Genomic DNA, 13,762 nt, shown 5'->3' on the forward strand with positions numbered 1-13,762 from the left:
GTGTATTGGGGCACCTCGACGATGCGCAGCCGGGCGCTGCACCGGCTGGCTAAAATTAGGGTCTTTCAAAATGACACACAGCTGAGGTTTTATTCATAGCCGCAGAGATGCGCGTTTGGTCGCCAGCGTCTCTGCCCGGATTTGGGGCGAGGCAGCGAGGGTCCCTGCCGAAGCGAAGCGGGGAGGCAGCCACGTGGGGCTGCGGGCCGGCCCCCGGAGGTGCTTGGCCAGCTCGGCCTCGCGTCCCTCAGCCTCGGCCACCGGACCCTCCCGCTCGCCTGCCCGTGATGCTTCTCCCGCTGCTCCCGGCAAAACGTCCTGGGAAGGGGGACGAAGCAGTGTCTGCCTCCACCTGGCTCCGACTCACCTCCGCAGCCTTATCCTGCAGGCAGAGACACAACGCCGGTGTCTCAGATTTCCTTGTAACTCTAGCTAAAATCCAGTCCTTCCCCCAAATTTCCTTTTTTTCTCTCTGCACATTGCCTTCCCGGAGCCCCGCAGCAGGGGCAGGACGTGGGAGAGGCCGGGAGGAGGGAGGGACTTTCACCTGCAAGAAGCAGGGAGAAAAGGCAAAGTGTCAGCAACAAGAAAATACTCCTGTGCTCATCTGAGTCAGTGATGGATACTGACCGGTGCCGGGGACACGAAATACCAGGAACCAACCACAATAGATGGCTCTGGTGAAAGTGGAAGCAGATGCAAAGCCGCGTGGGATCTGCAAACGCGAACGCTGGGGCATCTTCAGCTCAAGTTGGCTTTGGGCCCTTTGCAACAGGCGAAAGAGAAAATGTCAAAAATGAAAAGACAACCTGGGATGGGGCATAGAGGGGTGCTGGGGAGGGCTTCCCCCATCCAAGGCAGAGGGAGGATGGTGGGGACATGGGACTGGTGGGGGGACCATGAGCCCCATCGCCCTCCTCTGCATCCCTCTCCCAAGTGCGAAAGCAGCAGGTGCTTGGGATATTTAGCTCAACATCGACAACATCCAGCGCTGGTTTAAGTAGCATTTAGTGAGACACACGTCTCTTTCTCAAGCACAGTTTATAAACCACCTTTCCAGCACCGGTGCTGTGCTGGGGCTTCCTGGGGCAGTTCATATTAGGGGGCAAAGCCCTCTGGGATCATGAGCTGCCCCCCCGGGCTTCAGTGCAAAGCAGTGAAAAGGGCTCAAAGAGTTATTACAATAGAATAAGGCAGCCCCCACTGTCTAAAATTCATGCCTTAAAAAGAAAATATTCAAAATTAGCTGGGAAACCTGTGACCGTTTAACAGAACAATAATAATGCAATGAATTTTAAAAACCCCACTGATGACTGCATGTGTTACATATAATCACACATATTAATCCAGTGTAGAAGGCTGAAACTTCATGTCAACACCCACCAATAAAATTGTGCCATAACATACAGATGTATTTTTTCACTTAATGGCAATGTTTGTACAATACAACAGAAAGTTTGGGATTGCAATTTAAAAAGATATCCCACAACACTGTGTAGTGCATTACTTTCTATTAGTCTATCAAAAACATGTGCACCTGGGGGAGATTTTAATATTTTTGGTTCTTTTAAAGGCGCTTTCAGAAAAGCGGACAATACAACACATGCATTTTAATGGTCACAAAACATTTCAATAGCCATTTTGCTGATGCCCTAAAAGGCTGGCAGAGGCAGCTGGGCAGGATCCCCCCGGAGCTCCCCGCAGCAGCTGCCCGGGGACCTCCGCCTGCTCTGCTCCTACGTAAGTCCAGTCCTCCATACCTACAGACACATGGGTGTGCAGGGAACCTCAGTCCTCCAGCATAAAAATAACCCTTTTGCTATCCTTTACGGGCTGTTTCTGCTGCAGGGCAAGAGCCTGCAGGAGTTTTTAAACCATGCACAGTGGTTATAAGGCTGCACTAATTATATGTTGTGAAGGTTGTAATTTTCAGCCCTTTGAAAGATGCTAAGTTAAAAAAAATTCACCAATGCTCTTAAAAACATATGATAATGGCAGCCTAAAGTGTGCTGTTCCCAGTTCCCAGGGCTCGGCAGAAGCCCCGCTGCACCTCCCCGCTGATGGTGGCTGGGGATGATTCGTCCACAGGGAGATTTTCTGAATTTCTGACTGAAATGCCTACTTCTCCCCAGCACTTGCTGTAACCCACAAAGCTTTCCAGGACTAGGGGCAAGGCAGACCTTACCCCACGCAGACGGACACAGAAATGAAAGCAACAGCATCCGTTCCTCGGAGAGGCAAAGAATCCTGCTAAATTTGGTAGAAAAGCCTATATTCCCTGAATTAGCTTAACGTTTCCACGATAAAACCCCCAACGTCAAACCAGTCTCTTCTGTAGTGTCAATCAACCAAGTGAGCGCAAAGCAATGAGACACAGGCACTGACTGGAAAAATACATAAAAGATATTTAAAGGCTGAAGCCTGCTGAGAAATAAATGCGCTGCATCCACCTGGGACCACGTTACAAAGACTCACACTCCTCCTCCCGCTATGGGGATGCGATGCCTCATGGGGAAGGGTCTCTATCCTGCATTTGGGACCTCTTCCCTCTCTCCCACCCTTCCACGTCTGGGGCCCATGGCGATCACTGCCAGGGGACACGAGTTGGCTCCCTCACTCTTAGCATGATGGACAGTCTGCCAGAGCTTCACTGACTGCAGTAATATGTGTTATATATACCATAATATACACACAGATATCTCTAATACTTAAACCCACCTATAACATACATGTATCAGGACCTATGTAATAACTTACACAAATACAGTGCTACAAGGTGGGACACAATCCAGCTTTTCCTCCTGTACTTCTTTTGGCTCTGCAGAGCTAACAATAGATAACATTTGTTTGCCCATAAAATGGAAGACACGCAGGGAGCAGAAACTCTATATGGGTTGATCTTTGAACCCACAAAAGACTAGATCTTCCGTGGTGTCAATCCCTGCTCTCAGAAAGGAGCCACATCCATGTAAGCAGCTGAGAATCTACTCTTGGCTTTCCTTTTACCAAAACAACACTTAGAAAAGTGCTTCATCTTGAAATCTTCCCTCAAACATCCATGACTTTTTACTGCTTTTAAAAATAAAAGGAAGAAAAAAAGCAAGTAGGCATGATTTTAATGTTTTTTATATATATATATATATGTATATATATATATTAAAAAAACAAACCACATGTGTTTTGCTGGCCTCTGCAGCTTGCTGTTTGAAAGAGTGGCTAATGCTAATGTTTCCATTGGCATCAGTTACACAGATAAAAAAGAGACAGAAACAAGGCTCAGCAAAATGTTGTCATGTTGACTTTTGCTCTTGTAGAAAAACAGGCTGGAAAAAAACCCACAGGAAAAGACATTTTAGTTCTGATACAGCTGACATGGCACTACCAGCACAAGGGGGGTTGAAATAAAAAAAAGAAGGGAAAGTGGTTCAGCCCACCCCGTTCACTGATGGTGGCCCAGTGAAAGAATTATTGTTTGAGTCAAATCAGGTGGAAGACAGTTTCCCAGGAATGCAGCACTGTAAGAAAATCCTACGCTCTGAATATATCTGTCATGGCTCTTTAGTGCCACTAATTCCAGCTCCCAGGGAGAGAGAATGACTCCCCTTTCAGAAGCAATAATCTTGGGTTCCCCTACAACACCAGTGGCTTTGGGGATTCCCCCAGTGCCCTTGCTAGCAGTAAGAAGAGCCACCGAACTGGAGCGCTGGGAGGGTGTGAGCATCGGCAGTGAGGACCCGTGCCCAAACAAAGATCTCCGATGGCTGCTGCTGAGGGGTGGTGGAGACCTCTTGCTTTTTTGTGATATATTTCATAGAAAGGATCGTTTGGTCTGCAACAATTTTTCTGGCATTTGAGCCTAAATAATGCCATCATCTATTCTTATGCAGTATTGCGTTGATTTTTCTACCTCCTGAGATACGTAATAGCTTCTCACATGATATTTTAAAACTTTTGCTTGCACCTGCCTCCTCATGGGAGCTGATCACTTTTGGGGCTGGTGCATCCCTCCTGCATCTCCTCCCCTATGCCCATGTCCCCACATCCTCTCCTCTCTCTGCCCATTCTCCTGAATTGCCCTTGCAATACCCTCGCCCTTGCTCTGCACTACTTGTTGGTTAGACAGAAAAGCATCTTGTATGACAAGGAGGGTGAAACTCACTTTCTGCCACCTTGCACACCTTCCAGAACTACATCTACACCGGCAGCTAAAAGGAGCCAGGCCCATTCCCTGCCCCAGAGACCTGGTGTCACAGCACTGCTAGAGCCTGCAGCGCTGAGCTTCTCCCCCAAAAGGGTGGCCTTATCCCTTCCCCCCTGTTGGGAAGGACCTCAAGCCTGTGCTGTCCCCCAAACCACAGCCAGGAGTGCAAGAGGAGTTGAGGTTGGCCACCACATCAAACATTTGGCCTCTGGGAAGTAGCAAGTGTGCTGGATGGGAACCACCCTTGCAGTGATCCTACCTCAATGGCACTGAAGCACCAGAAGACCAGCTCAAAAACTTAAGAGAGCAGGTGAAAACTGAAATACTCTTAGATGGAAAAAACCCCCATCATCTAGCAATCACGATCAGTACCTCCTAAGGGACCAGCCAGAAGACTGACTTTGCTGCTGAATGTGGATGCTTTCCATTAATTGATGCACTTGAGTTGTGTGCACTTATCTAGGGGCCAAACTGAAAGAAAACAGGGAACAGTAATTTGGATCAAACAAGAATTGATTACTTGGCAACATGCAGGGAAAAAAACCAAAGCACTTTGGATCAAAGAAAGTGTTTGGGGCATTTTTAAAACACGCCAAGGATATTTGGAAACAAAGATCTTCATCTGCATTGGGACTTCAGCAAAGACCTGTGTGCGCAGGAGGGGTCACCATCGCTTGTCCCGCTGGCTGTCACCCTCCATCCTCCTTGGGGACTGCTCGGCCAGGAAGCACAGCCCACTCCTCTTAAACTCTGCTATTTACACAGTTTAACCTAACCTGGCTCATTTGGACTGAACTTGCTGGTTGCTTCCAGTGCCTGAAAGCAGCACTTTCTGGAGAATAATTGATTTACCAATTTTTCCCCCTAGACTGAAATAATATTTCAGGTAGCAACTTATCCCCTGAACCTTCTTGCTAGGATCTCTGTGGTCTCACAATAACATTTTCTAATTGTCTGGTTCTTCTGTGTCTCCTCCTTGCTGTGTGGAAGTCACATCTGAGCCACAGAAATATTAAGATCCTGACCCAAAGTCATCTAAGCACATGGATAACCTTACGCTGACTGGGATGTTACACGTGTGCTTAAGTATTTGCTGGATGAGAGCCCAAGTGCCTGACAGCATCATGGAAACCAACCGTGCAAACAGTGATAGTGAGTACAGAAAAACAAAGAAACAAGATAGAAATATCCTTTTGCTCCCACATAAATCTTTCTCCAGTAAGGAGAAAGGAACAGAAATCAGTAACAGGAATTCAGTCATTTGTATTTTAGTCCCACCTACATTAAAAAGGAACTTTTCCAGTTTTTAAAAAACTCTTCACAGTGTTTATCATGCTTGGCAAATTTCAAATGTTTTTGCTTTTTTTATTTTTCTTTTCCTGTGCTTCCACTTTCCACTTACTCTTTTTCTTCCCCCTTTCCTTGAGCTGCTGCTACCCACTTCTGTGTAGCTTATCTTATCTGAGTAGCTGTTAGTATTTAATTTGTAATAACAAATCACCAGCCTGCACCTTCACATGGAAATACTATATCACACTCCTGTTAAATGTACCAGTGTGTGAATAGCCAGATTTATTAAAAAATTATTTTCAGCACACCTTTGACATGGTGTTTCACTGCCCACACTCAGGAATGAGCGCGTGACGTTATCCTTCCTTCGTGGAGACACCGCGGTCCCAGCACTTCCCACAGCTCAGGGGAGCTTGGAGGCAGGTCAGCTCTTGGCCCTGGGGACCTGTTTTCCTCTGCAGAGGACGGTGGCATTTTGCAGCCCGCTCCTGGGAGCCCGGCTGGTGCCTGTGAGCACGTCCCTGCAAAAAAGGCTGCTTCCCACACCCAGTCCCCAAAAGAACCTTGGGGAGGGGGGGAGCCTTCAGGCTGCATCGGTCACTGCCTGCCTCTTCCTTGCCCGGCCCCAGCTTGCCACCCAGCTGTTATCTGGCCACAGGGAAGATCTCGCCTGGGTTGGATTTGGACACAATAGACAACTGACTCTGCTTCAATTCCTTGCCAGTCCTGATCAGGACATCCCCATGTCCCTCTCAGTCACCCAGCGCCTCCCCAGGAGCCAGTCTCTGCTCCCCAATGCTAGATGGGTAAAGTCTAAATTGCCAGGTTTTGCCTGGCTTTTTATCAGTGGGCAGGCAGGTTTCGGAGGAGAACAAAAGGGTAGGCTCAGAAGAAAGACCTGGAGTTTTGCTCTTGGGAGGGGAACTCACTGTCCTTGCATGCATCGTTATACAGTGTTTCTGGCAGGCATTTCATTAACTTCTTCCTCCACAGATAATAAAGAAAGGTTTCCTAGTGTCAGTAGCTGCTGAAGAGATAGGAATGAAAGCATTTTTGGCATCTGTTTTCTGGCTTACACCAGGCATCTTTGCCCTTTCCTTGATAACACACGCTTTTCCCCTTTCTCCCTTTGATACCTAAAAAGTAAATAGTGATAAATTTGTCATATAACTCCTAAACACAGGAGTAGGAGCCGGAGAAGGTATCGTGCTGGGACACAGAGGATCCCTGCTACTTCAACACCGGCTCTGCCCAAGCCGCTGGGGAGCACCCGGCCGTGCCTGAGCTCCGACTCCGGCAGCATTGGCCAACTGCATCCCTTTGACATCCCACTTCTCACTTTCACCTTTTCCAGCACCCACTGCTGCCTCCTCTCTGGCCCCAGAGCTGGCACTGCCGGCACCTGCCTGTGTCCCCGACCTCGCTCTAAGAAGGACGGACGTGCGGACGCGGGTTAGTCACATACCTGTGGTGCAAGCTCACAGCACTTGCACAAAGGCAAGCGCACGAGTTGTTTTCATACCGCAGGCTCTGCAGCCCCGGCACAGCCTGGCACCACAACAGGAGGTGGGCATGAACCAGCAAGAGCGATTCACAGGAATCTGTGGCAGCAACAAACCCAAAAGCTGTCGATTTCCAGGGAGCGGAGAGCAAAACAGCCCCTCTTTGGTTGTCTCCCACTACTTCCCCTCAGGTGATGATAAACATGGAGTCTGTTAGGACCCCGGACATTAAACCAAATGATTTAGACCTTTCCAGGCTCCAATTGGTGCTTTGTGTCTCTCCTGAGTGCCCTTCCCTGAAACCAGACCTGGCATTATGGTTTGCTCTCCTAGCACGCCGGTTCATAAAAGCAATGCTGCACATAAAGCAACTTCATGGCTGGATCCCAGCTGGTAAACAGGTAGGCACGTGCTGGCCGTGCTCTGAGTCCGGCGGTGGTTTATGTGAACCTGAACGTAAAGGCAGACTCCCACAAATCAACCCAATCTATCAGTCTTTCTGTTGACTTAGTTGACTCCGGGGTACGCACACACAGTGTTTTGCAGACAGATAGGAGCTCACTCTGCTCCCGGTTTGAATTGACTGGAAGCCATATGAGTATAGTTTACACAGGGAAAAAACCCAACAACAAAACCAAGCGAAGAAGGTAACCACACTCAGACAATGTTTGGTTGCTGTAGAGCACAAGTAAGATAGAGCCAACAACTGCTTGCCAAAAACATGTAGAAATACCCCAAGAATAAATGAACAGCCAGATTCTGTGAGATCCAGTTACTGATATCTGCTGCACGTACTGCTCTCACCTGTCTTTAATAGGAGCTAAGAGCTACGTCGTACTTTGAGTGAAGGGCCTCGCTGCGTGGAGTACCTTTCTGTCCTTTGCTGAGATGACCCTGTCCAGCCACAACAGATGTCCCCAGTCTCCTCGTAGCAAGTGAAAACTAAGGCTGTTTTCCCACGGTTTCTGAGAGGGATAATGCAAGTTGCCGAGCTGTGCTAAATCCCAGCAACCAAACTCAGCAAAACAAAACAAACCGGAGAAAATGTGAAGCCATCACCGTAACGAGAGGGACGCAGCTTTGGCCAGCCAGATGACCAGCCATGTCCAGGTGCCACGGATTCGGCCCTTGTTTCCATTGCCTCATCAGCGTGGGCAAGAGCAGCGTTTTCCAGCTGGTGTACCCACTAAATCTTCACGTTTTTTTTTCTTCAGGGGGTGAACGCCACCCAGCTGTTTGAGGATGGCTCCTAGGCTATAAATGCATTAATTTCTTAAGAAGATGCAAAGAGAAGACAAATATGGACAGACACAAGAACCCGTGCTCCTGACCCACTGAGTGTGAGCGCTGCTGCCACCCAGTCCTGCTCAGCCCCCTCTCCCAGGTGGTCACAGACCCTCCGAGGGACTGAGTGGCACCTGCTGGCTGCAGCCTGCTCCTTCCCTGCCCTGCTCCCCGGAGCCCCATCACAGGGCCAGAGAGCAGAGCCCTGTGCTCTCCTCTCCAGGGCTGTGCAAGGTGTTGCAGCTGCATACTTTATCTGCTTCAGGAAGATTCAAGTAGGAGAGTGATGTTTTATTAATGCTGAATTTGATGAACTGTTACCCAAAACTGGTGAACAAGAGAATGAAAATTTTGAAATGGGTAGAGTAAGAGCTGCCCCAAAACAGTGTTAACTTTGGAAATGAAACTTACCCAAGTAGTTAAGTGCTGTGAGCCAGTCCAGTAAGATGAGAATGAGGAGAGAGAAGAGTTGTTATGCAGACAGAGTAACATCCAAATTAAAGATGATCTAGGTATGGTCCCAAAACAAATTTAATTCTTCATCTCAGTTTGCGGTAAGAGGGGACAATAAAGAGAGGGGCAAAGACAAGGTAGCTAATTAGGCTAAGAATATGGGGATGAAAATTACCAAACCTGAAATGGAATAAAATTTGAGGATTTTTAATGTGCCTGAATCAGAAGACCAGATTATCTGTATCTAAGAATCACAGAATAATGAAAGAGGTGGCAAATGAAATGGTAAATCTGGCAGCAAGTATTTCCAATAAATATTTCTACTTTGGGGTAGTTCAGGATGTTTCTAATAAAAGGATGGTAAGTAATACCAATATGGGCCCTTTTATTCAGGCTATGTAGCATGCAAAGCATAAAACAAAATTTTAAGGGAAGAACAAACACAGAGGAAGAGAATCCAAGGCCATACCTTTATCAAACAGATGTGTCCAGCTTAGCCAATATCCATTTTGATAAAAGGATTTTACTGATCAAAGGAAATTAGATTTACCTAGACACTGCTAAACCACCCAACTTGGCACAATGTGGAAAATCATTAGTTAAAACGGAAATGATGCAACTTAATAAAAGAATCGTGAGGAGGAACTGGCCAGTGGGCAACAACTTGCTGAGCCTGGAGGGGGCTGGCAAGGGGACACCAGCAGAGCTCCTCGAGGACCAGGCTTGGGAGCACTCTGATTTAATCAGGCACAAAAAGCAATATTGTGCTGGGGAAATTCGGTGGTGAAGACATTGCCAACATAGAATACGGTCACAGTGTCAGAGAGGAAGAGGTGGATGGGCAGACAAACTTGAACTAGGAAGGGATGAAGATGCCTGGGGAATGGGAATCCTACTTGGCTGGAGGAAACAAAGCCAGTTCTTAGCACTGTTCCCTTCAGCTCCGGTCAGAGTGGCTGAGCTAAAAACATTTTCCAAAAAGGCACAAGGGTATGGAGCAGTGGCCATCCCAAATACATCCTGCTTGTCCCACAGGCACTGCCCTGAGGATGCAAGGGAGGCAGTGACACATCTCCCCATTCACCCCATTGCTGGACACGTTAGACTTGGACTCAAAACTTTCCTTTTCAAGGTAAGTGAAGTGTTTGGCAAAGAGCACCGATTCCTTGAAACTACAGTCCACGGTAAAGGGGAGAAACAGTTCAAGTATTTGACTTCTCTTAACTGTCTGTGTATTTGTCTCTTTTGAATTGTCTTACCGAAAGGTACTCCTGTCCTGGAAAAAGGCAGAAGAAGTCATTCCTAAAAGGCAAAAAAAGCAAGTTCCACTACGCTGGTAATTAGTCACTGTTTTAAACTGTTGTCATGCAACATTTCATAACTAGGCAATGCAAAAACAAAAACAATATAAAATGAGCCTGGATTTATCTCCTGGAAATTCTGTGTTGGAAAATGAATTGGATGAGGGAGATTTTCATGTTGCCAAGGGGCAAATTTTATTGGATTTTAAGGTCTTTTGTGGATTAGCAACAATAAACATAGAGAGCATAAAACAGTTAAGCTGGGGGTACACATTAAACGGCATCTAGACAACAGAGAAAGTCAGCACCATCCTGACACTGACAGGCAAGGACTGGATTGAGGTAGCTGATCAAAAGAAGGGGGTAGGCCAAAATGAAAGTGGAAAAGTAATTGACTTGTCTTATAATGATCATTGCCTTTGATTTTTAAAACAGCCAGCAAAGCAGATAAGCCATTTGAAATGCATGTCTAAAATGAAAATAATGCTAGTAGAGGCAATAGTGGAAGCTCCTAGGATGAGTAGGAACTGACTCCCACTGCTGGTTGAAATAAACCCATTTTTCTATAAAGGGGGGCAAAGCAAATGGGAAAAAAAAAAAGAAGAATCTTTTTTTTCTCCCTACAATGCAAAAGCAAACTCACTGTTATCTGATTAACGAAAAAGTGTTGTTTCCAAGATCCAAGAAAGAAACATGGTTTCCTCTACAGTCACGTCTTATGGCCCCTGTGCTCCCCACTGCAGTGACTCCAGACCTTCTCCATGTCCTGCATGACTCTTCACTACAAGGCTCCCAAGTCTCCCTCACATCTGCAGGCAGCTCCAAAATCCTTCCAGTTCTCCCCTGCTGTTTCCAAACTGCTTCCATGGGGTGCCCAGCTCATCCCGAGGGCCCGCAGGCTAGTCATACTCTGTCTTCAGCTCCCCTGCTACTCCACATCGACAGTTTTGGACATGTTAGCTGGACCAGAAATTATGCTGGTAGCAACTTGGGACTTCATCACATGCTGTATAGCTGGTCTTGCGGTGTGTCTTAACTGATTAAACTGCATAAAGAAGACCTGAACTCTCCCCATGTGTCCTTGGGCAGGAGATTGTTAATTTTGGTTTCATTTAATAACCTACCAGTTTTCACAAAACATGGAGGAATTTGTTGTCCTTTAAATTTCTACCCTCCTGTCAGTCTGACTGGACTTGGGAGGTGGTTTCAAAAGCTGCTTGGGGGCGACAGCTAGAGAAGAGACAAAGACATGCTCAGAGAGACAGCATGCTCAAAGAAATCCCATTTTGATTGGCAAATAGGGCAAAAGGAGCAATTTTCCTTTCCTGCTAATGTACAGTATAGCAGATCCTGGATGTGGTTCCCAGTCTGGCGTACTGCCATCACAGAAAGGAACCGAGCAAGCTGTGCTCCAGTCCTGCAGCCTTACTTGTGCTAGGAGCCCTGCTGGAGCTCACATAGTCCAAAGGTTCTGTGAAACAAGCCACGAGGTGTCAAAATTATTGAAACTGGCAAGTTGGCGAGAAAAAAATGAATCTTCCAGCAAGCTACAGCATTTTCAACACCAGGGTAGCACAACAAAGGCAGAGGCTTTTAGAGGAGGCTTCTACATCCTAGAGTATTTTGCATGTTGGGAAAGCTATTGGCCTAATTTGCTTCCCTGTGCACAGCGAGTCCAGAGCCCGTTAATAACTGTTGTGGTGGATTGACCTAAGGAAGTTTGTTCCATCCCAGTCAGACCCAGTACAACCATGCTGGAACTGGGACTGACATTACTGGGGCATGCAGCCTATTGCATGTCCCTGGTTGTCCTCTGGCACAAACCATATTCCCAGGGAGTACCTCAAGCCTCTATCAAGCATGCAGAAATATTTCCCGTATTGTGTGGAGCACTCTTTAAGGTGAAGCCCCGAAGTTTCAGGTGGTTTTGCTGCAATATAGAAGAGCTACAGCACCTCAGCATCTTGCACAAGCTGGTCATTTAATCTTCTCCAAAAGAGGCAAGAGGCAATGTAAGTGGAAAGGTTGTTTGTCAGTTTTACAGTCTTCTACGTAAATGATCTTCCTCAGTTTGTTGGCTACTTTCACCTTCAGCTCAAGTCTCTCTTCTCAGGGTTTTTTGCTGTGCAAAGGTCTCCTGGGCAATGTGTGTGTGTGGAGCTTGTGCTGAGGTCCCAGATGCTGCTCCATCCTCTTAGTCTTGAAGTTAAAGCTTAGCAGTTCCTGCTACTTACTTTTCAAACAATGTATAACCCAATATAGTTGGATCAGAGCACAGGCAATACACCTGCAAACCTGCTGAGATGGACATCCCCTGCCCCGGCACTGTGAGCCAGCATTCCTGCATAGGAGCGCAGTTAAACCAACACCAGCACTGGGGCCTGGGTTGGAGGGCATCGTTGCCTGTTGTGTATGTGCTGAGATTACCTCCCGCTGCATCCTACTAAACAGGAGGTCTAGTGACACTCCAGAAGTTAGGGCTCGCAGGATAAAACTGTGTCAGGAGTCTGGAAAAATCTAGTATTTCACTATAACCAAAGCTGTCTCTGTTTCTGGCTTTATTACACAGTCAGCTTTAAAAAAAATGTAAATATATCATCTGGAGTCCCATTCCTACTTACGTGGGTGTAAGCGAGGAGTAACTCTGCCCAGATCACTGGAGGTTCCCTGGAGTACCAAAGAGCAGCAGGATGCAAGACAGGCTCAAGTTGCATCACGTGGAGCCAGGGCTGAATGGGACTAAAACCAGTGGAGTTGGGGCAGCCCGAAGATCTCTGCTCCCTCTGCATCGCTGTGATACAAGTGCCTTTTACCATGGAACAGGGGAGAATGCACTGAAGCATTAAATAGCGTAGTTATTTTCATTAGTGGTACCACCAGAGACCCCATTACAGAAATGCAATGTAATTGCAATGCAGCTCCTACCTTCTGCCAGAGCCTTTAATATGCAGAGTTAATTCCTTCTCTTACTGGGTTTTGCTGCCCACTGAAGCTTGTCCAGATGTAATCAATAGCGGGATGAAAGACGGTGGGACAGGAACATGGCTGTTGTGGAGGGCATATTGCATATCTGAAGGGATTCACGCCGGTACGCAAAGCCGAAAACAACCCTGACAAAAGACCTCAAGAAACCTGAGGAAGATGTTGCACCACCTAAATACTGTTACATCTGCAGTGGTTCAGGGTACAGTTACCGCTGCAAGTCAGACCCAGATTTCAGTAAATGAATTATATCAGAGGTTAGTAGTAAAGTCTCAGGGATATTTATGAGAGACTTCTTTATATGGCCAGTGTTTATGAACAAGCCTGAAACATTTGGAAACGATTTGTTTTTTCAGACACATACTACTTAGCTCACCATAGCTAGAGACAGATTTTGGACCAAGAAGGGTGGGAATGTATCCAGGGTCAGATTGTTAAAGGTGTTTCAGCCCGACTCCACTGTGCTGACACACTTAACCAGTTCGGGAGACTGGGGCCTGTTTTCAGCACGTGGGTGGCCAGCCCTGCAGACATCACGGATATGCTGGGACAGGCGGGTTCGGCATCCCCTTCCCAGTGGCCTCGCTCCCTACTGAAGGCTTACCTATACTGCAAAGCATTGGGTGTCTATATATTTCCGTTTCTAATCTTGCCACCCTGCCTTTTAAAACCCTGTCTAGACAGAGCATTGCTATTATTTTCAGCACTAATCAGAAGTCAACCCGTATCCCTGCTGATGAGAAGCCACC

The sequence above is a fragment of the Buteo buteo genome, chromosome 3 (assembly GCF_964188355.1).
Source record: "Buteo buteo chromosome 3, bButBut1.hap1.1, whole genome shotgun sequence".
In the NCBI taxonomy this organism is placed as follows: Eukaryota; Metazoa; Chordata; class Aves; order Accipitriformes; family Accipitridae; genus Buteo; species Buteo buteo.